The sequence below is a fragment of the Lygodium microphyllum genome, chromosome 27 (genome assembly GCF_053477565.2).
Source record: "Lygodium microphyllum isolate KBCC chromosome 27, Lygodium_microphyllum_v1.1.10, whole genome shotgun sequence".
Taxonomy (NCBI): domain Eukaryota; kingdom Viridiplantae; phylum Streptophyta; class Polypodiopsida; order Schizaeales; family Lygodiaceae; genus Lygodium; species Lygodium microphyllum.
Genome location: NC_141161.1, coordinates 54,387,998 through 54,413,344, shown reverse-complemented (window position 1 = coordinate 54,413,344; position 25,347 = coordinate 54,387,998). Strand labels below are relative to the sequence as shown.

The following is a 25,347-nucleotide window of genomic DNA, read 5'->3' as shown; positions in this document are numbered from 1 at the left end:
ATGGTCAGCCAAGGAGCTGGTGGAATGGGAGGAATGGGTGGGGCAGAAACTTTAAAGGTCAATCTGGACATCACCTTCAGGGAAGCAGCTAGTGGGTGCTCTAAGACAGTTTGATTTCTTGCATTCGCAATATGTGATGCAGGCAATGCCAAGGGAGTGCTTCCAGGTTCCAAACCACAAGTGTGTAAGGCCTGCAATGGATCTAGCATGAGTATTAGATAGCAGCATGGGTTTTTGTTCCAAACAACATGCATGGCCTGTCGTGGTTGAGGTGAAATTATCAAGGAAAAATGTGAAAAGTGCAGTGGAAAAAGCACTATGAAAGTAAAAAAGTCTGACAGTTGATATCCCTGCAAGTGTTGATTCTGGGAATCTTGTGAGAGTGCCTGGTGGAGGTGGCTTTTCTGCTCAGTCTGGTCATGCGGGTGATGTTCTAGTCAACATACATGTTTTACCTGATCCAGTATTCAGGAGAGAAGGCAAAATTTACATGTTGATGCACCAATCAGTTTTTCTACGGCCATACTTGGAGGCAAAGTACAAGTACCAACTTTGACCGGTGATGTCATACTCAAAGTGCACCCAGGAACAAAACCTGGACATAAGGAGGTTTTAAGGGACAAAGGTGTTAAAGTACTGAACTCGTATGGACAGGGGGAACAATATATACATCTTCTTGTTTCCATCCCAACGTTGTTAACTCAGCGGCAATGTAGTTTGATTGAGGAGTATTCTAAGGAGGAGAATAAAGAGAGTGAAGAAAATGCAGCATCTCTGCAGGAGGGAGACTATAAGTGGATGGCTTTTATTTTTGTTGAATCATCTAACTATATATGTAACGGAGAAAAAGGAAAAAGCAACTAATAGAGAAAAAGCTAGGGATGAAGGAAGGAGAAACTCAATCGTCGCGGTGGCAACGAAGGGAGAGGAAGACGAAGAGACAACGATTGAGGACCGAAGTGCACTGAAGTTGAAGAATGATGGAGGTGAAGGAACGATGGTAACCTGCACCATGTGACAAGCATATGGCTATGATTAAAAGAAAAACCGGAAGATTGTGTCGTAGCTGGGAGGCCTATCTCTTCACTTTTAGCCAGAACTTGTAATGGCTCATGATCCTCTTCGTTTTTGAAAGGATCCATCATGTGGTTTTTGGATTTAAAAGTGGCTCACGTTGATTCTGAAGAAACATTTGCTGGCCAATGCAACTAACCTGTAATCTGTGGCCTTGACACAAGGAATGGAAGCAATTGCAGGAATGAGAGTGAGCTTAATTCGCCTTCAGGAGAGTATGTCAATGAAAGTCAAAAGGTAGGCGAATCGAACCTGAAGATCCATTGAGGAATCACGAACACGGAAATGATGAAGAGCTTCCTGTGCGCAATTTTCCTTCTACCACCACTGCTGGACGTTTCTTCTTCCGTGGCAAGAGCCACCTAAACATGTAGTGGAAGCAATGTCAAGCGGCTGGTGACACGCAACGGCTATCGTGTATGATCAAGAAGAAGGCTAGCTTGCAAACAATCTCTCACCAGCGACTGGGGCTTATGAGTATAAGTCAAGGGCTCTCTATGCAAAGAGGAAGAAAATTCCCACGACAGACAAACTGCTAGCTCTTGAGGTTCAAGCACAGGACTCTGTCAGAACTTGCTTGGATGTTCTTTACACAAGCTTTGAGGGTGGAGAGTTCTGTCACACTGGATGATGCCAAGAGGCATAATTCACGGTGGATTCCATGCCACGGTGGATTCCGTGAGGTTTTATGGTGGATTCCGTAAACTTTTATTAACGGGGCTCATACACAAAGTGGATTCTTTGTGCGAGAAGTTGATGGGGATGCCTAGCCTTTTCGAGCGTTTCGTTAAATTAGTGTGTACATGGGTCCATAGCAGGTGATTCCACAAAATACATATTAAATTAATAAACGTTTATGAGTTTAGAGTGCGCACTCATGATAAATTAAGGTTAGGATTGATTTCTAACCAATTGATTTATTTATGTAGCTGAAGACTGCTAGGTATTCACTTTTGTCAATTTAATTGTGTTATTTTACTAACGATTGTGAATGCTTCAGTTGATGTGTAGAGATAACAACAGTGGTGGAGGAAAGCATTGGAGGATAGCGTATATTCGAGTTATCACCTATATTTTGATGGGTGCATACCTTAGGCATGGTGCCTATATTTTGCCGCGCCTATTTATTAAGGCGTTGGATATTTATTTATTATTTTTTTATGCACATGGATGCACGATTATGATATTTGTATTTGGACATTGTATTGGGTATGCTTGACTTCTTGGGCGCCCGCCCATTAGCTTTATTTCTATTTGGCACTAAAGCAAACTCAAAAGCAAAAAGCGTGCTATTTTGTAATTTGGGCTATTATTTGAGCTTGAAGATGATTAATACATAAAATACATGCTTTGTGGAGCACTCACACAAGGCATGGGGGGAGATTACACCCAATTGGTCTCTTGTTCATGTCATGCATGCTTTCTATCCTGAGTTTTGTGCAAAAAGTAGAGTTCTATTGTTCTTGGGGACCTTCCGACGCTCACTACGCGCGCTTACGACATCCGATCTGTGCACCAGTGATATCAGAGCAAAGCTGAGATCGAGAGCTTACAATCGCTACCCATCTTGCGCAAAGGAGGAGCTCCTGGAACGATCGAGCTCTACAGTGAGTTTCATCGCGAACGGTCGATACGGGTGGATTCCTGGTGGTCAAGAACCTCTGTCTATAGCATCGCGAAGGACCGGCCTGAGAAGGCGGAGGACCACTTCTACATCTCCCTCTCCAAGTCGTTTGAAACAGAGACAGTAAGCTTTATCTCCATATCCACAAGTTCAACAAGATTTAAAATAAAGCTTAGGAAGTTAATAGTAAGCTTTATAAAAGCTTACTTAATAGAAATTCATCGAGCAGTATCGCGGCATGCTAACGCCGTGATCAGTGGCGAAAAAAACGGCCCCCCCCCCCGCCCCTCAAAAATCGTTGACTCATCAATTCTAAGCTTAGTCACCTAAGCTAAAAATCACTAATCTTCCTAGTCTATCAAGTCCTGTAAGTTTTATTACTCTGCAAGTTCACCAAGTCCATAGAGATCAAATCAGATTAACTTCAACAACTCCCATAAGGACTGTTCCTACGCAGAAGCATAGAACTAAAAAATTGTTCCCTAGAAGACTCTGTTCACATACCCAAACTTGCTGAATCATTTTCAGCACATGCAGAAGGTCATATGCAGTCTCTAAGAAGACTACAAATCCTGCAACTGCAAAAGACGAAGACCGTAGAAGCCAAACAAAAATCTATAAGCCTTGTATACCCAACTTTGAGCTACGCTCATCCCGCTAATTGGATTTTGAGAGTGTGAGGTCTTTTGGATTTTTACAGGATGACGGAACAAAACATGGACGATTTAATGGCTAAAGGTGATCTTCTTGAACCTACGATGGAACAAAAATTGGATTTAATTATGATGCAGCTTGATGAAGAACAAAGAGCCTAACAAGCTTTGCAAGTTCAATTGGCCAATTTGCAACGATCTACCTCCGACAAAGATGGACCACAACCCGAAGATCTTATCCGATGTACCATTGATGCGATGCTCGAAGCTCAATCGATCCACAAAGAAACAAAGATAAGTAAAAGAAATTTCACATTTCGTACTTTCAATGGAACTCGAGATGGAAAGACTGTCTTTGCATTTATCAGTCAGTTTGATGATTACTTTCATGAAGAGACATACGCTAAAAAAGACAAAATTAAATGTGTCACTAATCATTTAGTTGATCGAGCATCTCTTTGGTGGACCGTGGTTTGTAAGAGCATTGATTGTTCCACTACCTGGGCGAGTTTCAAAAAGAAGTTTTCACAGAATTTCCTTCCTCCACAATTCCATGAAATAGCCATAAAGCAATGGGACCTTCTACAGCAAAGAGATCGTGAGTCTATTTCTCAATACACCGAACATTTTTGGAATGCCTTACTGCAACTCCGAATGCTTGAAGACGTACCTGAAGTGACTCACAAACGCAAGTTTATGTCTGGATTACTTGTACATTACTATGCTGAAGTCAATATGTTCAAGCCTACAACCCTTCAAGATGTAATTTCTTTGGCTCATGACACTGAAGACAAGATTCGCGGAAGAGACAAGTGTCCACAACAATTTCAAGCAAATGGTAACTATGGTTCCAAGCAATTCAATTCAAATTTTAAAAGATTCAATCAAAGTCGTTTTCCTTCATCATCTTTCTGTAAGTCTTGGACAAAACCACCTGCTTTTCCATCAAATACCAATCAAAATCCTAAGCCATCCTCACATCCAAATCCTAATATTCCTAGACTTCCTGCCATTGCCAACAATGTATCTAAAGCCAAACCTATAGTTTATTACAAATGCCATCAACCTGGACATCTAGCAACTAATTGCCAATCGAAGAGGCCACCTATCCATATCAATTATCTTGGAGCAATGTAGGAAGAAGAACGTGAGGAAATGCATGACTTTACGAAAGATGAGGACGACATTGCTACTCCTTCAGATATTTCACCAGGTATGCCAACTCCACATTCTTTGTTGACAATGAAATGTTTAGTGCATGGAAAAGAAAAGATTATTTTGTATGATGATGGTAGCACACATGATTTTATTTCTGCAAAGTTAGTGAAAGAATTGAAATTACAAACTATTTCTACACATTATCGCATTAAAGCAGCATTCCTAGGCACAAGATATAATGGAACACAAGAGGTGCATGACTTAGAAATTAAAATTGGTGAATACACTGAACGAAGGAATTTCCTAGTTGTACCTTTGTAGTCCAGTGATATTATCCTACGTATGCCTTGGCGTCATGAGCATAATCCTGACATAGATTATTCCATGCATTCAATTAAAATTTATTTCCAAGGAAAAAAATTTATATTGCGTGGTATTCACGCATCTAATAATTTTCCACTGCTTACTCATACTCAAGCTAAATGTGCATTACGTAAAAGTAGTAAATCTTATTTAATTTGGGTGAATGAACTTCAAGCTAAAGAAAAAAATATGCATCCTAGGCATAAACAACTCATTGCACCATTTTAAGATTGTTTTGCTGAAGATTTACCACCTGGACTACCTCTTTCACATCCTGAAGATCACAAAATAGATTTAATTCCTGGTACACAACCACCATGTAAAGCACCATATAGGCATAACCAAATTGAACAAAAAGAAATTCAAAATCAAGTAGAAAATTTGCTAAACAGAGGATTAATTAGACCTAGTAGTTCTCCATTTGGCGTACCTGTTTTATTGGTAAAGAAAAATAATAATACTTATCGCATGTGCATTGATTATCGTGCCCTAAATAAGATTACAGTTAAGAATAGATATCCAATTCCTAGGGTAGATGATCTTATGGATAAACTACAAGGTTCTGCCATATTCAGTAAGATAGATCTTAAATCTAGTTATCATCAAGTGAGATTAGATAAATCAAATATATTCAAAACTACATTTAGAACACAATTTGGACATGATGAATTTTTAGTGATGCCTTTTGGATTGACTAATGCACCTGCTACATTTAGCCGAATGATGAATCGCATATTTTTAAAATATAAACATTGTGTTATAGTATTCTTTAATGATATATTGGTATTCAATAAAAATGAGAATGAGTATTATGAACATCTGTCTTTAGTTTTCAAGTTGTTGAAAGATAATCAATTGTATGCTAATCCAGAAGAGAGTGAATCCTTTCAAACAGAAATTGAATATCTAGGTCATATTGTTTCATCAGAAGGTATTAAGGTTGACCCTAAGAAGATAGAAGCAATATTAAACTGGCCCATACCTAAAAATGTGCATGAGTTACATTCTTTTCTAGGTCTTGCTAGTTTTTACAGGAAGTTTGTGTGATATTTTTCATTACTTGCCTTGCCTTTGACTAAACGTTTAAAGAAAGGTATTGTTTATCATTGGTCTAATAATCAACAAAAATATTTTGATTTATTGAAACATACATTAAGTTATGCTCTTGTATTACAACCACTTGATTTCAATGGACCATTATTTGTAGTAGTTACTGATGCTAGCGGATTTGGAATAGGAGTTGTACTTATGCAAGATAATCATCCCATAGCCTATTCTAGCTGTAAACTGAAACCATCTGAACTTAAATATTCCACTTATGATAAAGAATTGTTAGTTGTTGTACAAGTCTTACGTCAATGGAAGCATTACTTAATGGGTTCTGAGTTTATGATTAATACTGACCAATAAAGCATTAGACATCTCCTTAGTCAACCCCAAATATCTAACTGACATATCAAATGGGCAGCTTTCATTCAGAGTTTTCATTCCCTTATCCAATATCAACCAGGAAAAGAGAATGTAGTAGCTGATGCTTTAAGTAGAAGACCGACAATTCGTAATATTTCTGTCATATCATTTGATTCCCTTATCCCTATGAAAAATACTTATCATCAGGACATTACTTTTCAAGATGATTGGAATAAATTAGTTAGAAATAATTGGATTCCTATTGATTCACCGTCTTACAATGATGGATTCATGTTTTATGAAAAGAGATTATGTGTTATAGTTCCATTTAGATCTTTTTTTTTTGAATGAGATTCATTGTCCTCCATATCAAGGTCATAGAGGTATTATATCTACTTTGCATACATTGACTGAAGATTTTTATTGGCCACATATGGACACTTATGTATCTAACTTTTTTTTTGAATGTTTAGTTTGTCAAAGAGTTAAGAGACATCATGGTAAATAGTATCGTTTACTAATGCCATTATCTATTCCATCATGACCATGGGAACAGATTTCTATGGATTTTATTACTGGTTTACCTAACACTAAAGCTAACCATGATATGATTTGGACTGTTGTAGATAGGTTTAGCAAATAAGCATATTTCATTCCATGTAAGAAAACTTTAACTGCATCTCAAGCAGCTCAATTGTTTTAAAACTATTTTCAATAATCATGGTTTACCAAAAGTTATTATTTCTGATCGTGATTCTAGATTCTGTAATAATTTTTGGACTACTTTTTTTGCTAACTTAGGAACAAAGATTGATTTTTCATTTGCATTTCATCTTGAAACAAATGGTCAAACAGAAGCTACTAACAGTACTATTTTAGATCTTTTACGTGCTTACACTATTTCAAAACCACATACATGGGATACGCATCTACATTTACTTCAGTTTGCATATAACAATACTCCATACACAGCTACAAAGAAAGCACCGTTTGAAGTAATTTATGGTTATAGATTGTCTACACCTGCTGCATCTTTATCAAATAAGATTCAGAGTACTGATGATATTGCTAACATGCACGCTACTATTTTTTATGAAGTTAAAGATATGATTGCCAAAGCCCAGCAATCATATACAAAGCAAGCAAATAAGAAAAGACAGGCCATGAATTTCAAAGTTGATGACTATGTTTGGTTAAGAATAGAGAAACGTAGATTACAAAGTGTAGACAAACACCCAGTTGTGAAATTAGCACCTAGATTCTATGGACCATTTAAGATCATTCACAAAATCAATGACAATGTATTTAAGTTAAAACTACCACCACATTGGAAAATTCACAACACATTTCATATTAGTTTATTACGATCCTTTAGAGGCCAATTACCTGTACACCCTATTTATAAAAACCCACTTTTGTTAGATGAAGAGATTGAAATCCTTGAGCCTGAAGCTATTATAGATACTGACTTTATGACCACTGGAACTAGCCGTAGATATTCTAAATATTTGGTCAAGTTTAAGAAGCATCCTGTTGAAGAGGCCCAATGGATGCACGCTAGAGACTTAAATGCTTTCCCCACTCTGTTAGCTCCACATTGAGCTAATAGCAATTGAGGACAATTGCTATCCCACCCCGGGGATATGATGCTAGGAGGCATAATTCACGATGGATTCCATGAGGTTTTACTGTGGATTTTGTAAACTTTTATTACCGGGGCTCATACACAGTGGATTCTTTGTGCGAGAAGTTGATGGGGATGCCTATCCTTTTCGGGCGTTTTGTTATTTCAGTGTGTACATGGGTGATTCCATAGCGGGTGATTCTGCAAAATACATACTAAATTAATAAACGTTTATGAGTTTAGAGTGCACACTCGTGATAAATTAAGGTTAGGATTTATTTCTAACCAATTGATTTATTTATGTAGTTGAAGACTGCTAGGTATTCACTTTTGTCAATTTAATTGTGTTATTTTACTAATGATTGTGAATGCTTCAGTTGATGTGTAGAGATAACAACACTGGTGGAGGAAAGCATTGGAGGATAGCGTATATTCGAGTTATCACCTATATTTTGATGGGCGCATACCTTAGGTATAGCGCCTATATTTTGTCGCACCTATTTATTAAGGCATTGGATATTTATTTATTATTTTTGTATGCACATGGACGCACTATGATGATATTTGTATTAGGACATTGTATTGGGTATGCTTGACTTCTTGGGCGCCCACCCATTAGCTTTATTTCTATTTGGCACTGAAGCAAACTCAAAATCCAAAAGCGTGCTATTTTGTAATTTGGGCTATTATTTGAGCTTGAAGATGATTAATACATAAAATACATGCTTTGTGGAGCGCTCACACAAGGCGTGGGGGGAGATTGTACCCAATTGGTCTCTTGTTCATATCGTGCATGCTTTCTACCTTGAGTTTTGTGAAAAAAGTAGAGTTCTTTTGTTCTTGGGGACCTTCCCACGCTCACTACGCGCGCTTATGGCATCCGATCTGTGCACCACTGGATGCCTCAAGAGAGGCTCACCAGACCCCAAGAAGTATCACCTTTTTCAATAGATTTGTCAAGTTGTAGTTGGAAGGGCTTGTGATAGGGCATTTTCTCTAACACGATCACTCAAGTATAAGATTTGTATATCTATGGTAGCAAATAATTGTAGACAGCATTAAATAAGGACAGAACACTCATGACTGGAGGGTACATTGAATGAAGTTTGATTGTGCTTGATTGAAGGTTCTTTGCTGGTCATTAACTATCAGAAAACCTCCAATTTGAGGCTGGAAACACTGATTTCAACAGTGTAAATATGGAGACAAAGCTTCTTCTTTTTTTCTTCTTACACTTAGAAAGAGAGCATAAGGTTAAAGCTGAAACTCTTATAATCAATAAGAGTCCTTGAAGGGCAACTTGTCTTGGTTTAACTCCTTCAACTGAGCAGTCTGAATCTTTGGAGAAAACAGGAAGAAGAGCATTCTGATTTTTTTGGGAAGAAGATTCTTGGAGCTAGATTCACGGGATGATTGGTTATGCTTCATTGAACTTAGATAAAATAGAGTCTTGGCATCATTTTCTCGTCTTGCTTATTCGCTTGATTGATCTTCTATCTTGAAATTTGTCAAGGTCCTCTATGGTTGCGACTTTGCTTTCGAAAACCCTTCAACAGCGATAAACAATTTGTTTTTATTATCATTCTTTTTTTCTTTCTTAAATTGTTTGAGAAGGGATTTCTTCTCTTATAACTCAGCAAAAATTAATGTATGTAAAGTCTGCACCCACCCACCCACAAATTAACATATATATGTGGGAGTGTTTCTCGTCTCGTGGTGTTGCACCGGACCTCGCCATTGCTCTCTCTTTGTATTTTATCCATTCATTATCTCCTCTTCTTCCATCTCTCTCTCTTTTCTCTATCTCTCTCTCTTTTCTCTTTCTTTATTATGCTGTATGTTTATTCCCTCTCTCTCTCGTTCCTTCTTCTTTTTTCTCTTCCTCCCCCTCTCTCATTTTCTTTAACGACTACGACCACGACCATGATTACGACTATGACCATGAACACGACCACGGCTATGACTATGACCACAACCACGACCATGATCACGACTACGACTACGACCATGAACATGACCACGACTACAACTATGACCACAACCATGACCACGTCTACGACTACAACCACGATTACAACGATGACGACGACGACGACAACGACCACAACCATGACTATGACCACGACCACGACTACCACTACCACTACCACTATAATAAATAAGAAAAGAAGAAAAAACAACAACAACAACTACTACTACTACTACTACAACGACCACGACCACGACCATGACTACCACTACCACTATCATTATAATAAATAAGAAAAGAAAAGAAAAAAACAACAACAACAACAACTACTACAACTACAACAATAAACAAGAAAAGAACAAAAAACTACTACTACTACAACAATAAAAAACAAGAAAACTAAACAACAATAAACAAGAAAAGAAAAGAAATACTACTACTACTACAACAACAACAAACAAGAAAACAACAACCTCTCCCTCCTTCTCTCTCTCCCTCCCTCTCCCTCTCCCTCTCTTTCTCTCTTTCCCTATTATGTTTAATGTTTTATCTCTTATCTCCTCTCCCTCTCTCATTTCCTCTCCCTCCCTCTCCCTCTCCCTCTCTTTCTCTCTTTCTCTATTATGTTTAATGTTTTATCTCTTATCTCCTCTCCCTCTCTCATTTCCTTTTCTCTCTTCCTCTCCCTCTCTCATTTACTCTCCCTTCCTCACCCTCTCCCTCTCTTTCTCTCTTTCCCTCCCTCATCCTCTCCCTCTCTTTCTTTATTTCCCTAGTATGTTTAATGCTTTTTCTCTCTCATCTCCCAGCTCTCTCATTTCCTTTTCTCTCTTTCTCTCCCTCTCTCATTTCCTCTCGCTCCCTCTCTTTCTCTCTTTCCCTAGTATGTTTAATGTTTTTTCTCTCTCATCTCCCTCTCTCATTTCCTCTCGCTCCCTCACCCTCTCCCTCTCTTTCTCCCTTTCCCTAGTATGTTTAATGATTTTTCTCTCTCCTCTTACTCTCTCATTTCCTTTTCTTTCTTCCTCTCCCTCCCTCACCCTCACCCTCTCTTTCTCTCTTTCCCTATTATTCTCTCTCCTCTCCCTCTCTCATTTTCTTTTGTCTCTTCCTCTCCCTCTCTTTCTCTCTTTTCCTATTAGGTTTAATGTTTTTTCTCTCTCCTCTCTCTCTCTCTCTCTCATTTCCTTTTCTCTCTTTCTCTCCCTCTCTCATTTCCTCTCCCTCCCTCACCCTTTCCCTCTCTTTCTCTCTTTCCCTATTAGGTTTAATGTTTTTTCTCTCTTTTTCTCTCTCTTCTCCCTCTCTCATTTTCTTTTCTCTCTTCCTCTCCCTCTCTCATTTCCTCTCCCTCCCTCACCCTCACCCTATCCCTCTCTTTCTCTCTTTCTCTCTTTCCCTATTATGTTTAATTTTTTGCTCTATTTTTCTCTCTCCTCTCCTCTTATTTTTTCTCTCTCCTATCCCTCTCTGATTTCATTTTACTCTCTTCCTCTCCCTCTCTCATTTCTTCTCCCTCCTTCACCCTCTCCCTCTCTTTCTCTCTTTCCCTATTATGTTTAATGTTTTTTCTCTCTCCTCTCCCTCTCTCATTTCCTCTCCCTCTCTTTCTCTCTTTTTCTATTCTGTTTAATGTTTTTTCTCTCTCCTCTCCCTCTCTCATTTCTTTTTCTCTCTCCTCTCTCTCTCTCTCTCATCTCCTTTTCTCTCTTCCTCTCTCTCTCTCTCATTTCCTCTCCCTGCCTCTCCCTTTCCCTCTCTTTCTCTCTTTCCCTATTATGTTTAATGTTTTTTCTCTCTTCTTCTCCCTCTCTCTTTCCCTATTATGTTGAATGTTTCCCTCTATTTCCTCTTCCTCCCTCTCCCTCTCTCATTTCCTTTTCTCTCTTCCTCTCCCTCTCTCATTTCCTCTCCCTCCCTCTCCCTCTCCCTCTCCCTCTCTTTCTCCCTTTCCCTATTATGTTTAATGTTTTTTCTCTTTTCCTCTCCCTCTCTTTCTCTTTTCCCTATTATGTTTAATGTTTCCCTCTCCCTCCCTCTCCCTCTCCCTCTCCCTCTCTCATTTCCTCTCCCTCCCCCTCTCCCTCTCCCTCTCTTTCTCTCTTTCCCTATTATGTTTAATGTTTCCCTCTCTCCCTCCCAGCCCTCTCCCTCTCCCTCTCTTTCTCTCTCCCTCCCTCTTTCTCTCCCTCTTTCTCTCCCCCTCCCCCTCCCCCTCCCTCTTTCTCTCCCTCTCCCTCTCCCCCTCTCTCCCTCTCCCCCTCTCTCTCCCTCTCCCTCTCTTTCTCTCTCATTTCCTCTCCCTCTCTCAATACACATGAATTATACCAAAAACAAGTAAAAGAGAGAGAGAAAACACAAAAGCAAAGCAAGAATGGACAATGAACTCACCATAAAGGCTCAAAGAAGGGTTCGGCAGCTCCTCTTCGCAACAGCGGCTCCTCCTCTTCTTGGCGAACAGCGGCGGCGGCGACGGTGAGAAGCCTTCTTTCTCCCTCTTTCTCTCCCTCTCCCTCTCAAATGCAAGATGTTCGCTCTCCCTCTTGCTCTCCCTTTCTCTCTCTCTTTTGTTTATACGTGCAAAATAACATGCTCGGGTTTCGGCCTGCATTTTTTTTGTCTGAGTACCGTTGCTATTTGCGTCACGACACAAATAGCGACGCCGCTACTTTACGTCGCAAATCGTCATCGCTATACCTCCATATCCTTGTAGTGGGACCTATTGAAGATGAATGTTATGTGATGATTTCTATTCAAACTAGTATATTCTCTTGTGTTTTTGTGGTCTGTTGATGAATTTTAAGAAGAGTACGAAGAGCATAGTCGATTTTGTTTGAGTAAAAGCCTTGGGAGAATTTTTCTATGAAGTTGCATGAATATTTTTTGTTCTTCCTAGTGTTCTTTTCCTTGTTGTCGCCACATAAAATATGAAGAATATGCTTGTTGATGATACAAGATAGATTTTCCTTGTAGTAGATTCTCCTTCTTTTTTTTTTGTTCCTCTTGGGGCTCCAAGATATCCTCATGTCGGTTACCTAACATGCCAAAGAATAATATCTTGCCACATCATTAAATCACCTAGTGGATGCTAACTCATGTAAAGCTTGACATCTCAACAAACATGTCTTCTTGGCATTGCATAAGGGCTTATTATAGCCCTTTCTTTCAATTATGACCATGCCATGGGAAGAAAACACACTTAAACTATACCATCCTCTACACTAGCATGGTATGAGGCCCACGGAGAGTACTATCCAATAAACTTATATGCATGAGCGTGTGACAGCAAGTACCATCATAATAGTACACTGACCTTTTGCCACATCACTTTGGGATATTCATTTACTCCACTAGCAATTCCGACTAGAGATAGGAAGGTGGAAGGGTAAGAGAGGGCCATGTAGTTCTCCATCAACTGTAAGAGGGGTTATGTTGAAATCTTCAATCATGAGTATATGAGAGTGGGGAGCGTAGAGAGCCATTGTTTGATCAATGAGAGGTGAGGTCCCTAGTGTTGAAGGACGATCAGTTAATAAAAAAAACCTTTATGTGTACGTGTACATTGAGCACATCGCACACTAGGTTAGACCATGTAGCATTGAATTTTTCCTATATATCCATCTTTTCTATGTGGACGTAAAGTGTTTGTAATGCAAAGCATGATCCAACAAGTTGCATCTTTTCTAAAGCATGAGTGGCTTGTGCACCATGTGCGTCAATGGCATGATCATATCCTCGATATATGTGCACAAGGGTCCTAAAGGAGGCCGTCCAATGGGCATCAAAGTGAGGTTTTGGGTTTCTTTTCCATCAAACGAACATAGTGAGATGGGGGGTTGAGTGTAGCTTCTGATTTCATCATAAGAGGTCAAAAAGAGAAGTGAGTATATGTGGGGAATATTTAGGTAACCTATGGCCCTATGTGCTTTTGTGCTTATTTCAAGATTATGTATGAGTTTTTTCTAGGGCCTATTATATGCAAATATGCATACATAGTACTTTGGATGTTCATTTTTCAATAATGTGTTATGTGATATTATTCATGGCTAGCTTACATATATTTCATGAGCATTTCTTCATATGGTTATACAAAGATATTATGTGTTTGTGTCATAAACCTAGTACATATTTGTTATTGACTATATATAGCTTGTATGTTCTATACTTGTCTGAACACAAGTGCATGTGAACCAAGGCATAGACGCCATTATCTAAAAGGTTAAATAAAGAAACCAAGCTGACACCACATGGATAAGGGAGAAAAAAGTCATAGAGTTTGTTTTTCTTTTAGGGGGGAGGGGGGCGGGGGTGTAAGGGCTTTGTAGCTATACCATGCCGTTGCTACCGATTGCACCTATATAGGGAGTAGTAGTGACTCAAAGCCCTGCCTTGTTTCCACTCTACATATGATTCCCTATACCTAGTGGTGAACCCTCTTATGTGCGGCGTCACGAGGGTGTAGTCCTGGGATGTGTCTATGTTGTTCTATTTTTTAGATTGAATAATACAATAGTATACCTTGAGCTCATATATCGTGTTACCTTTCTGTGCCGTGTTGAGTGCGTAACGAGTGCAGGTTTATCACAGGGGGGCATGCGCTTTTGGAGAGCTGCACGGCTGATCTAGAGGGCCATGTGAGCTTCTGAGGGAGAAGAGGATCAGGTAAAACAGGTCGAGCTGCAATTACCGAACGGGGTGAGCGAGGTTCCACTCAGGCAGCTAGCGAATTCACTGTTATAGAAGATAGAAAGCTGAGGATATATCGCCGGACTGAGCTAGCTCTGAGGTGTGCACCAGCCGCTATGCCCAGATCGTGTGACGACAGCATGATCAACGAAGGGTGAAGACTGCCATAACCTCGCCAGCAGGTTGACATGTTCAGGCTAACTACATGAGAGCTCCAAACAGTGTAGACTGCAGATATACAGATTGAGGTAGCCTAGCAAGAGATTAATTAATTGTCTTATGTTTCAGCATCAAGGTAAAATTCAAGGGAATGGTAATGGTCGGATCAGCAAATTTAGAGGCAATGTCAAGAACTGAGACAAGAAGAACGCGAAGAAGAGACTGCAAATAACCTTGAAGAGATGTAGAATTTACAAGATTCAGGTTCTGTGTAGATGGCTAATGATTCACGCCATCCAATCTCACATATTGGAAAAGTTCATTGGTCCTTATATGATGGTCAGACAAAGAATAGAGTAAGATTTGTAAGTTTTATTTAATACAGAAAGTTACTTTGTTGAAGATTTTAATGATAAGTATAGGTTAGTTGTAAAAGGAAGTAGAGTTGGTTGTATGTTCACTTTAGATGATGGAATTTCTGCTATGAATATTGTTATGTATGCTAAAGGAAAATGAGTTAATGTAGGCATTGAAATATGGTAGAAACTTATTAGATATACAAATGTGCAAAGGTTGAAATTAATGTAGTCCAAAGGGTTGGTTACAAGATTGTGTGCTTTTAGAGTTGCATCCTTTCATAAAGTGTATGAAGCATGTTAGCTTGATAAGCATGCAAGACAATCTTTTTCCCATCATAGAGATGTGAGTGAGAATATACTTGATATTGTGCATACAAATGTTTGGGAGCCTAGTAACATAAAACATATCTCTTGGTGGTAGAAAAGAGTTTTTCATATTTATTGATGATTTTTTAATAAAGTTGTGAGCAAGAATATACTTAACATGGATATATTCCATGAAGAAAAAGAATAATGTGTTTCAGCACTTCAAAATTTTCAAGGCTAATGTTTAAACTCAAATAGACTTAAAAGTTAAGTGCTTGAGGTAGGTGAAGGGGAAGAGTACCTCTCTAATGAGTTCAGTGACTTCTTGAGGTTTCATGGGATAAAGAAAGAGTTTACTTTTGCATTATCCCACAACAAAATAGAGTTGTAAAAAGAAAAAATAGGCATATTACAAAAGTTACATGGTCATTAATGGCTAAAAAGAATATGTCAAAAAATTTTTTTTCTGAAGTTATTCATACTACTAACTATATTGTGAGGAGGACTTCCATAGTCTTAGTTCATGGGATGATACTTGAAGAATATTTTAGAGGTAAGAAGCTTGATGTGTTACACTTAAAAGTGTTTGGTTGTATTGCATATATTCATGTGCCAAATGAGCTACAAAAAAAGCTTAATCCAAAGACTTTAAAATATATTTTTATTAGATACTATTTAGAGTAAAAATGATATCATTATTATAATCTTGTCACATGTGAGTTTAGAGTGAGCAATGATGTTATTTTTTATAAGATGATTACTTGGTATACATCTATGATCATGATCATGATAGTTATGTGCAGAAAGAAAAGCAATCACATATCTTTAGTAGACCAGAAACATCATCTGTACCACATGCTATGTCTTAAACATATGGCATAGATTATGAAGAGATATCCAATGCAATTGCTAGGATGGCAACTATTACATGTGCAATTACTTTGATATCAACCAAAGGTTAGAGTTTATAGAAAATGGATGTCAATAATGCCTTCTTGCATGGTGAATTGCAAGAAGAGGTGGATATGGAGCAATTAGTAGGTTATAAGGATTTAGAAAATATGATATATATGTTTAGGTTAAAGAAGATGCTCTATAGGCTAAAGCAAGCACCTAGAGCATGGTCTGATAAGATCAGAGAGTATCTTATCAAAATTGGCTTTTATGATTCTGATGTTCATCACTCACTTTATATGAGAAAGGGAGATACAGGTTTAGTCATCATAGTCATCTATGTAAATGCCTTGATTATTAGAGGTGACAGTGGTAGTGGGATCACAAAACTCAGAACTCAGAACTCAATGACCATTTGAAAAAGAAGTTTGAGATATATAAGTTGCTTTCAGCGCCATTAGAGTAAAAGACACTATATTAGGGAATTTAAAAATTCTCATATAATTTAGAAATTCCTAATATAATTAATATTTGACCACATGATCAAATATTGTCCCCTTACTTGAAAGTGGAGTCTATCCTAATTACTATATAGAATGTCTTTCTGTGTCCCACTTTGAATTAGCCACATGGCTAAATGTTTACCCCTTATTTGAAAGTGAGACTTGAAAGATTCCAAAATTTGTTAATATGGTGTTAAAATGTGAAGTTTATGTTGATATTGGGAACGAGATATAAGACTCTACTGTGTTTAGGAGAATAATAGGAAGTCTCATTTACACAACTATCATAAGGCCAAACTTGAGTTATGATATTGGCCTTGTCAATCAATTTATGAAGATATCCACAATGCATCATTTGGATGTAATTACATACATATTGAGGTATGTGAAGTCTACTTTACATTATGTTCTTTCTTATGAGGTAAGTAAGGATATACATGTGTTTGGATACATAAATGCAGATTGGAGTGGTAACATGTTTGACAGAAGATCTACTAGTGGATTCATGTTTTTCCTTGGTAGTGAAATAGTAAAAAGAAACTTATAGTTGCTTTATTCAATGTAGAGGGAGGCTAAGTATAGAGGTGTGTCTATGGCAACATGTGAGGTGGTATGGCTGCAAAGGCTATTGAGTAATTTGGATGTATATAAAGATAATACAATTCTCATTTGTTGTGATAGTATGAGCAGCCTACAACTAAGTAGAAACCTAATGTTTCATACTAGGACAAAACATAGTGAAGTACATTACCACTTTATGAGAGAGAAGGTACTTGTAGGTGAGAGTGACTTAGTATATGTAAGCACAAAATATTTGATAGCTGATATTTTCACAAAGGCATGAAAAGCAGACAAATAAGCTTAAAATTTTTTGAAACTTGGAGTTGTAGAGATTCAGCTGAGCTTGAGGGGGAGTGTTGAGATGGAAAGGTCAATATGTGCATACATTGATGACGGACCGCCTTATTAGATGGGTTTGCACATTTAGATTTGGCACATTTGTGGTCATTATGATCCTCACATAGCCACATACTTGTCACTTATTATATTTATTTTTTTGCACATACCTACAACTAGTATAGTTATAGTGCCATTCGAATTAGTATAGTCAGTTCAACAATATTTGACTTAGTAGGCTACTTTCCTTTATATTATATCTTATCTGTACATTGTTTACATTGTATTGGGTATGAAAGAAGAAGAAGAAACTAGCAAGAAATTTTTTTGACCTCCATATCTACTTTTGTGTTCTCGAGTGATCTTCCTCTTGTGTGTATAGTCTCTGTTTAGCATAGCACCTTGAGCAAGTCCCCCCCCCACCACATGACTTGTGAGATGGTAACTCTTCTTTCTATCTCTTTAAACCTAGTTATATATATTTAAACCTTACAATGAATTTTGTAACCTTCTCATTTCCCTTGATAAATAATCTGTAAGGACTCCCAACTATCCTCAAAGTTCTTCTTCTTGAGAATCTTGCTATAAGGTTTATCTAAACTTCATTTCAATTAGTCTTAACTTCTTTCTTTAGGAATGCCACCATAGCCTTGCGTAACCTTCAAATAATATATCAATCATTCTCAAAATACCTACATATTTATTTCTACCACTACTAAAAGATATCCATTCAAGCTTTCTTATGAACTTATTTGGTTATTCACCCTTTGTCCCTTAAAATGGTTCATACCCAAGAAAAGCCATGGGATGATTGAGTTTATATGTTGTGCTGAAAACATTACACTTTTTTGCTTATAAGATTAAAAAGATCCTTGATAGAGTCACCACTTTATGATACATGAATCCGGTGACTCACCTCTATAATATTCTCGAAGCCAATACTACCAAAAAAGAAAGTTAAGAATTCTAGACCTATAGATTTTGATCAACCTACTTGGCTCTACCAGCAACTCTAATTTTTTTTCAATTCTAGTTTCCTTCAAGCTAGGTCTACATCTTCTAGTAATGCATCTATTGCCATTAACAAATACCATATATAGCTATCAACTTCTAAATTGAAAAACTCCTTAATGATTGACCTTAGAAGTATAATTAGAGATGGTTTTAAGGCTTATATAGTGTATGCAAGGCTTTCTTTAAGCGACATCCTATAAGGTAGGCTTCGATAATTCTTATTTTTCATAAAAGAATAATTCCTAAGAGTCCATAATAAATAGATGAATTTTAAGCGACATCAATTTTATACTTGATAGAATCCAAAAACTCAATGTTACCCAAGGCTTTTCAACAACAAAGCAAAATATACCTTGTATTATTCTAAAATTCTCAACATGGTCATTTTGAACTCTTACATGCCATTGTTTAATATTGAAAGGCAAATACCTTGTATTATTCCAAAATTCTTGACAATGTCATTTTTACTTCAAGTACAACCTTTTTTTAATATTGAAAAGTACAAAATATCAAGCTTGGATTACAAAGCTTGACTTCCAATAAGACAATATAGCTCTTTTTGCATTTTGCTCCATCTATCCAACTACATAGTATATCTCTAATAGAATACTAATGTATATGATTTAGATATTCTAGATTTTCATGAATTGAGTGGTCCTCTGAATCTATCTTACTAGAGTCTATGATAGCTCTCTTTCCTATGTAGTCCTCCATTAGGGGGCATTCAACACTAATGTGACAACAATAATATTGATATATTGAAAAGACACTTCCATTAAAATAGTCCGCATCTAATACTTTTATGTTGTATTTTCAATTCATAGTGTTTCCTAGCGATTCATCCTTCTCATCAAGTGTAAAAATCTATGCTTAGTCTATGGATTTTCATTAACAACATACTCTAACTATTATAGATACAAAGATGTATTCTCCTAGTTACTTTCCACAATAGCTAGGTTGTCTTTTTATCCAATCCATATTTCTTGAGCAATTCATGTAATCACAATTAACAATTTCTATCACAACTTCACTTAAATATATTATAAATACACTTCTCATGTTTTCCATCATGCAAGTGAAGTCTCTATCATTTCATTTAAGGCATATTCAAAAGGTCTTTACAATCGCATTAACCCTAACCCATATTTATTCCAACACAAACCCTATGGATAAACACATTTGGATACTAAGGCAAAGTTATATATAGTACTTACACCCTCTATATGCAATCCATGCTCCAATAAAAGATCAAGATTTATAAACCATCAAAGTGATATGAATCCTCCAAGAGGGACACAATCGTGTCCTATGCCCTCTTGAGTCTTCAATGACCTAGTCTTATATCTTGGATTTTCTTGAAATTAAAAGTATTACCTTCCTACAATCAAATCATGCTTTGAAATGAGCTTTGTACTCAAAACAACATGCCTTCAAGATGTGAAATTAGAAAAAACATACACAAAACTAATCACTCTATGTAACATATGAAAAATTATGAATGTAATATCAACACTTGCCTAGCCTAGACAAAAGTGCAGAAGCACCATGTACAATGAAAAACACAATGGTTCCTTAGCATGCATTATATTATTTATGCTAATTTGACATTTGATAAGAGGGAAACATAGCCCAATTTGGAAGGAAGGGAAAAACAATAGCATTTCAAATTGGGCCTCCAATTCTAATGCTTCAAAGATCTAAAATTTTGAATTATGGTAATATCAACTATGCAATAAATAAAAACACATTAAAATTGACTTAAAGGTTCAAGAAAAAGTAATGTGTGTGTTAAAGTGTACGATGCTAGAGGCTGTGCTACAAGCACATGACAAAGCATTGTATCCTTTAAGCATAGAAAGGAAAGTGTGTTCAAGCTAGAAAGCTATAAAACAATGTACTTGTAAATCACCAAATTAATCAAGTCTCTCTTATGCCAACATGATTTCCTAATATTTCTTATTCTTTCCCCTATAATCTACTCTTATTTGCTTGCTCAAGCATGTTTTTCAACATGGTATCAGAGCCTCGTTCCTGGAGATTGTGAGGTTTTGTGAGTTCCCATAGTTGCCATTCAAGTTTCCAAAGTCCAAGTAGTTGTGGTGCTATTGTATACTCGGGGAAGTTACTATATGTATGTCCTCTACATCACGTGTGTTCAAGGTCTAATTATAAATATCCTTATCTATGAAATTTTCCTAAATAAAAAATAACCCTTTTCTATTCAATATATATATAACCCCTTTATATTACACCCTTTTGTATGTAAAAAATGTATAAAAATGGTATTTTTAAAATACCTTATTTTGAATCCATGTGATGCACACATATATTCATGAGTAATTTACACGAGATTGTATAAGAGATTGATGGCTCTTAATTGTATCAAGTGCATTGAAGTGTGGAAGATATTTCTACTCAATAAAGGTATAAGAAGATAACATCCGTACTTAATCACTATCATACTTGAGGTTCTCCCAAAGCTATGAAAGCCCAAGAAGCTATGATCTAATGTAAGACGTGTTTGTTCCCCCATTGAGTGTGGCAAAGGGGTGTTTGATGGCCTAACAAAAGAAGAAACAAATTGGGAAGCATAGTAAGACGAGTCAAGAATGGCCTAGGAGAGGTCACTTTGTTGTGCAATGGATCATTGTTTTTTTAATGACAAAGTGTCACTTCCACTACAAGGGTTCCAACTACAAGGGTTAGGAATGATCTAGGAAAAGTCACTTTGTTGTGGAATGGATGATTGTTTGTCTAACGGTAAAGCATCACTACCACTACAAGTGTTCCAACAAGAAGCGCAACTATAATTTGAGGAATGCTGGCAAGAATTATATCTCTACCTTGTATGAATGGAACATTCTAAGTCTTCTTTCATTCCTTGTATAAATGGAGTGCTATGATTTTGCTTGTGATGTCAACTATGACAAGGATTTTGTAACTTGAATAACTCCCTCTCTATTGGCAATATCTACTAGGCTTTGTAAAAACAAGAATATCTCATTATCTAATTGGTGCTTAGCATGTATAGAGGTCTATATACACTCATTATCTTGATCTGTATGTTGCTTTGCAAAACCTTGATCATTCTCAAAGTAAAAATTCCCCTTAGTTACTTCATCAGATTTATTTACATGATGTATATAGGAGGAATTAACCCACAATACCTCAATTTCAATCATGACATTATTAATAGGGAAAATTTTGTGAATATCATGGACCATTGGTTAACCATGAACCTCACCAATCCAAATAGAAGCAACAAACTATCCCTAGGACCCTTTGGGTTAATAAACTTAATAGTCATAATGTACCCCTACGATTGTATTGAGAATCAAGCTCATAAGTGGTATTGACATTGACACTACTTACTACAATCATATCTAGTTCTACCAGCTATGTGTGGCATAATAATGAGTCGGTTAGACTTAACTCAGATTAGAGGTGTCTAGTCAGTTTGTGACCTCCTTTCATACACTATATGTGTGACTTAGACTTAGTACCTTTTGTGGGTTACAATGAATGAATAATGGAACAGAGAGAACATTGTTCTCTATTCATGGCTCCAATATTTTTTTGTCTCTTTCCCTCTCTTTGAACATGGTATTAGAGCAAGTTTTTGTGGGAGCTAGAGTATGGAGCTAGGAAGTGGATCCGACCTTTAGCCTATGACGAAATACGTTGAGGCATTGGCAACCATAGATTTTGTTTGCAAGGGATGTACTTGAATTTTCTCTTCTCTAAAGTTGTCAGCTCCTATTGAGGTCTCAAGAAACAAGCCCTTATGTAGCCGATGCAAAGGAGAAGGCCACACTGAAAAAGGACTGACTGAGTCCAGCCCTTGTCAAGGCTAATGGCACTGATAGCCAACAGAAGGTACAAGAGCCTGACTCCAATTTGGTAGAGTTGGAAGTTGCTGCTATCACGCACACCAAGAAGAAGGAACCAGTTGTTCAGAACAAAAATAATTCTCCTGCCAAGACTGTGAAGTTCAACTTGTTCAACAAAGGGACAAATCAATATAGAACAGAATAATGCAGTACACAGCACTGTAGGGCCACAGAGAGTTATAGAGACAGTCCCAGAAACAGTACGAAAGGTCCAGGAGATAGATGATACAGAAACACTTCCAAAAATAGAGAAAGTGCCGATGCTGCAATTGCTAGAAGAAAAAGGAAAGATGAAAATGGGTGTAGCCCCATTCCCCAGCCAGCTGGAGAAGCCTGTGGATCCTATTAAAGATTATGACTTGGTCAAAGACTTAGACACTTTTAAACCAAACTTAACATTCCGATAGTTACTGATAATGTCTCCTAGCTGCCGAAAGAAATTCAAAAGAATCTTGACAAGAAGACATGGACTAAGGATCACTCCTTCAACAACAACCAAGACCAATAAGGCCCTGGAGCCTGTAAAGGAAGCAGATGTGGCTAACGCCTTCCTAGATCCTGGAACCCCAGAGATTAGTGTATGGATTGAAGGATGCTTTACTTCAAATGCATTGATTGATGGAGGCTCATCAGTAAACATAATGACGAATGTGACAATGAAGGACTTAGGGTTGCAAGGAATTCAACCTATATAGTGGCTTATCAAATTGGCAGACCAAAGCAGAATTAAACCGTTGGGCATCCTCTCATATGTAAAAACAACCCTTGCAGGAATAGACTATTGGCTGACATATCTGGTGGTCAAACCAAATTCTTATGGGACCTCATACCCTCTGCTGTTGGGAAGACCTTGGCTTTTTGAAGCAAGAGCCAGGACAGACTGGTTCAAAGGAACCCTAACCCTAGGTAGAGGACCCAACAAAGTGGTGTTGAAGTTGTATGGATCCCAAAAAAGCAATGGATCCACATTCATTGAAATCATAATTGACTCCTCCAATGAGGTAACAGATGGTATATCAGGAGATGAAGAGGCTGTTAAACAGATCTTTCCCAAGAAAACAGAGGCACAATCCCTAATAGTGGGCACTGTAAGCCAACTAGCAAGGGAAGCAAAATCATTTTCCATGGGATAATACCTCCTGTCTCAGCTAGAATTAACTTTTGAAATCACCTCTGACAGTGAAATAGAAGCATAGATGTACTGTTCTCCTTGTTACATGGCAGTCACAGAGACAGAACAGATACAAAACAGTAACAGATACAGAGATAGTAACAGATGCAAAGACAGAGCAGATGCAAAATAGAGGCAGAGTAAAAACAAAGATAGAAGCAGAAGCAGACGCAGAGATAGTTCTCTGTTCTTCTCCTACAGAGCCTTAATAGAAGCAAAGACAGAGCCTTCATAGGAAGAGGATGAAAATGATGAGGAAGAAAATGAAGTAGGTTATGAAAGTACTGATGAAGAATTTCCTCTAATAGCAGATGGTCTTGTTGATGCCCCTATAGAGACCTCAGAGGCCGAAGATCTCATGGTGCTAGATGGAATGACCATGGTTCCATTTGGATTGGCCAATGGACCACAAAGTATGCAAAATCTGTATAAGCAATGGATTAAAAGCATAAAAATTAAGTTTGCTAGTGGCTCATGTCGCCTTGACCATTCAGTTAGTCCAGAGAACAGATGATGATGATGCCCCTTGTCAACAAAAGCCAGAGCTATCAAAGCCTCGGCTTCTAGAAGGTCCGTGCTATGTGACATTCCTAGATGCATCCTCTAAAGATGAATACCTAAGTCTAGAAGAAATCACCACTCACACAGAAGCAAACAAAACTCTGATACCCTTCCAACAACCTCAACAGACAAATGAATCATCTATTCAGAAGGAGAACAATGGTTCTAGTGGAACATCAGACGATGACACTACTCCCTTGAAAGAGTCAGCAGAAGCAATCCATGGGACATTCATCCGCAAAGTGAAAGGTGAAAGACAAGTAAAATTCTTGGATAATGACGGTACTGAACGTCACCTGAAAGTGGGCCTCAATCTTCCTGAAGAAAAACTAGTGGTCTTGCGAGACTTATTAAAGGAGAACTTAGACGTGTTTGCTTGGTCGTATAAAGACCTAAAGGGAATTGATCCCACAGTATGCCAACATCACATTCACCTATAGCCTGATGCCAAACTTGTAAGGCAAAGACAGGCGTATGAATCCTAATTATTTTTCTCTAGTGAAGGAATTATTAAAACTTCTTGAAGCAAAGTTCATTTATCCCATGGCTAATAGTGAATGGGTTTCGCCCATTATGGTGGTATCCAAGAAGAACGGGAAACTTCGAATATGTGTCGACTTTTGAAAGCTCAATTCAAAGATGAAGAAGGATCATTTTCCAATCCCTTTTACAGACCAACTATTCAACACAGTGGCAGGCCATGAGCTGTATTCCCTCTTGGATGGATTCAGCGGATATAACCAAGTCCAAATTGCAGAAGAGGACCAATCCAAAACAACCTTCACCATAGAAATGGGGGACCTATGCCAATAGAGTGATGCCATTTGGGCTCTATAATGCTCCTATCACCTTCCAATGAGTAATGATGGCTGCTTTCCAGAATCATTTGCATGATTTCATTGAGGTGTATATTGATAGCTTAATTCGTGAGCACTAGGGACACCTAGAGCAATGTTTTGACAGATGCTGAGAGTATGGGATTTCTCTCAACCCCAACAAATTTATCTTTGGCGTCTCCTTAGGAGTTCTTCT

At 37.7% G+C, this 25,347-nt stretch overlaps 1 pseudogene; it reads left to right on the top strand.

Annotated features, from left to right (window-relative positions):
* Nucleotides 1-794, top strand: LOC148012333 (chaperone protein dnaJ GFA2, mitochondrial pseudogene; annotated as a pseudogene).
* The last annotated feature ends 24,553 nt before the right edge of the window (nt 795-25,347 follow it).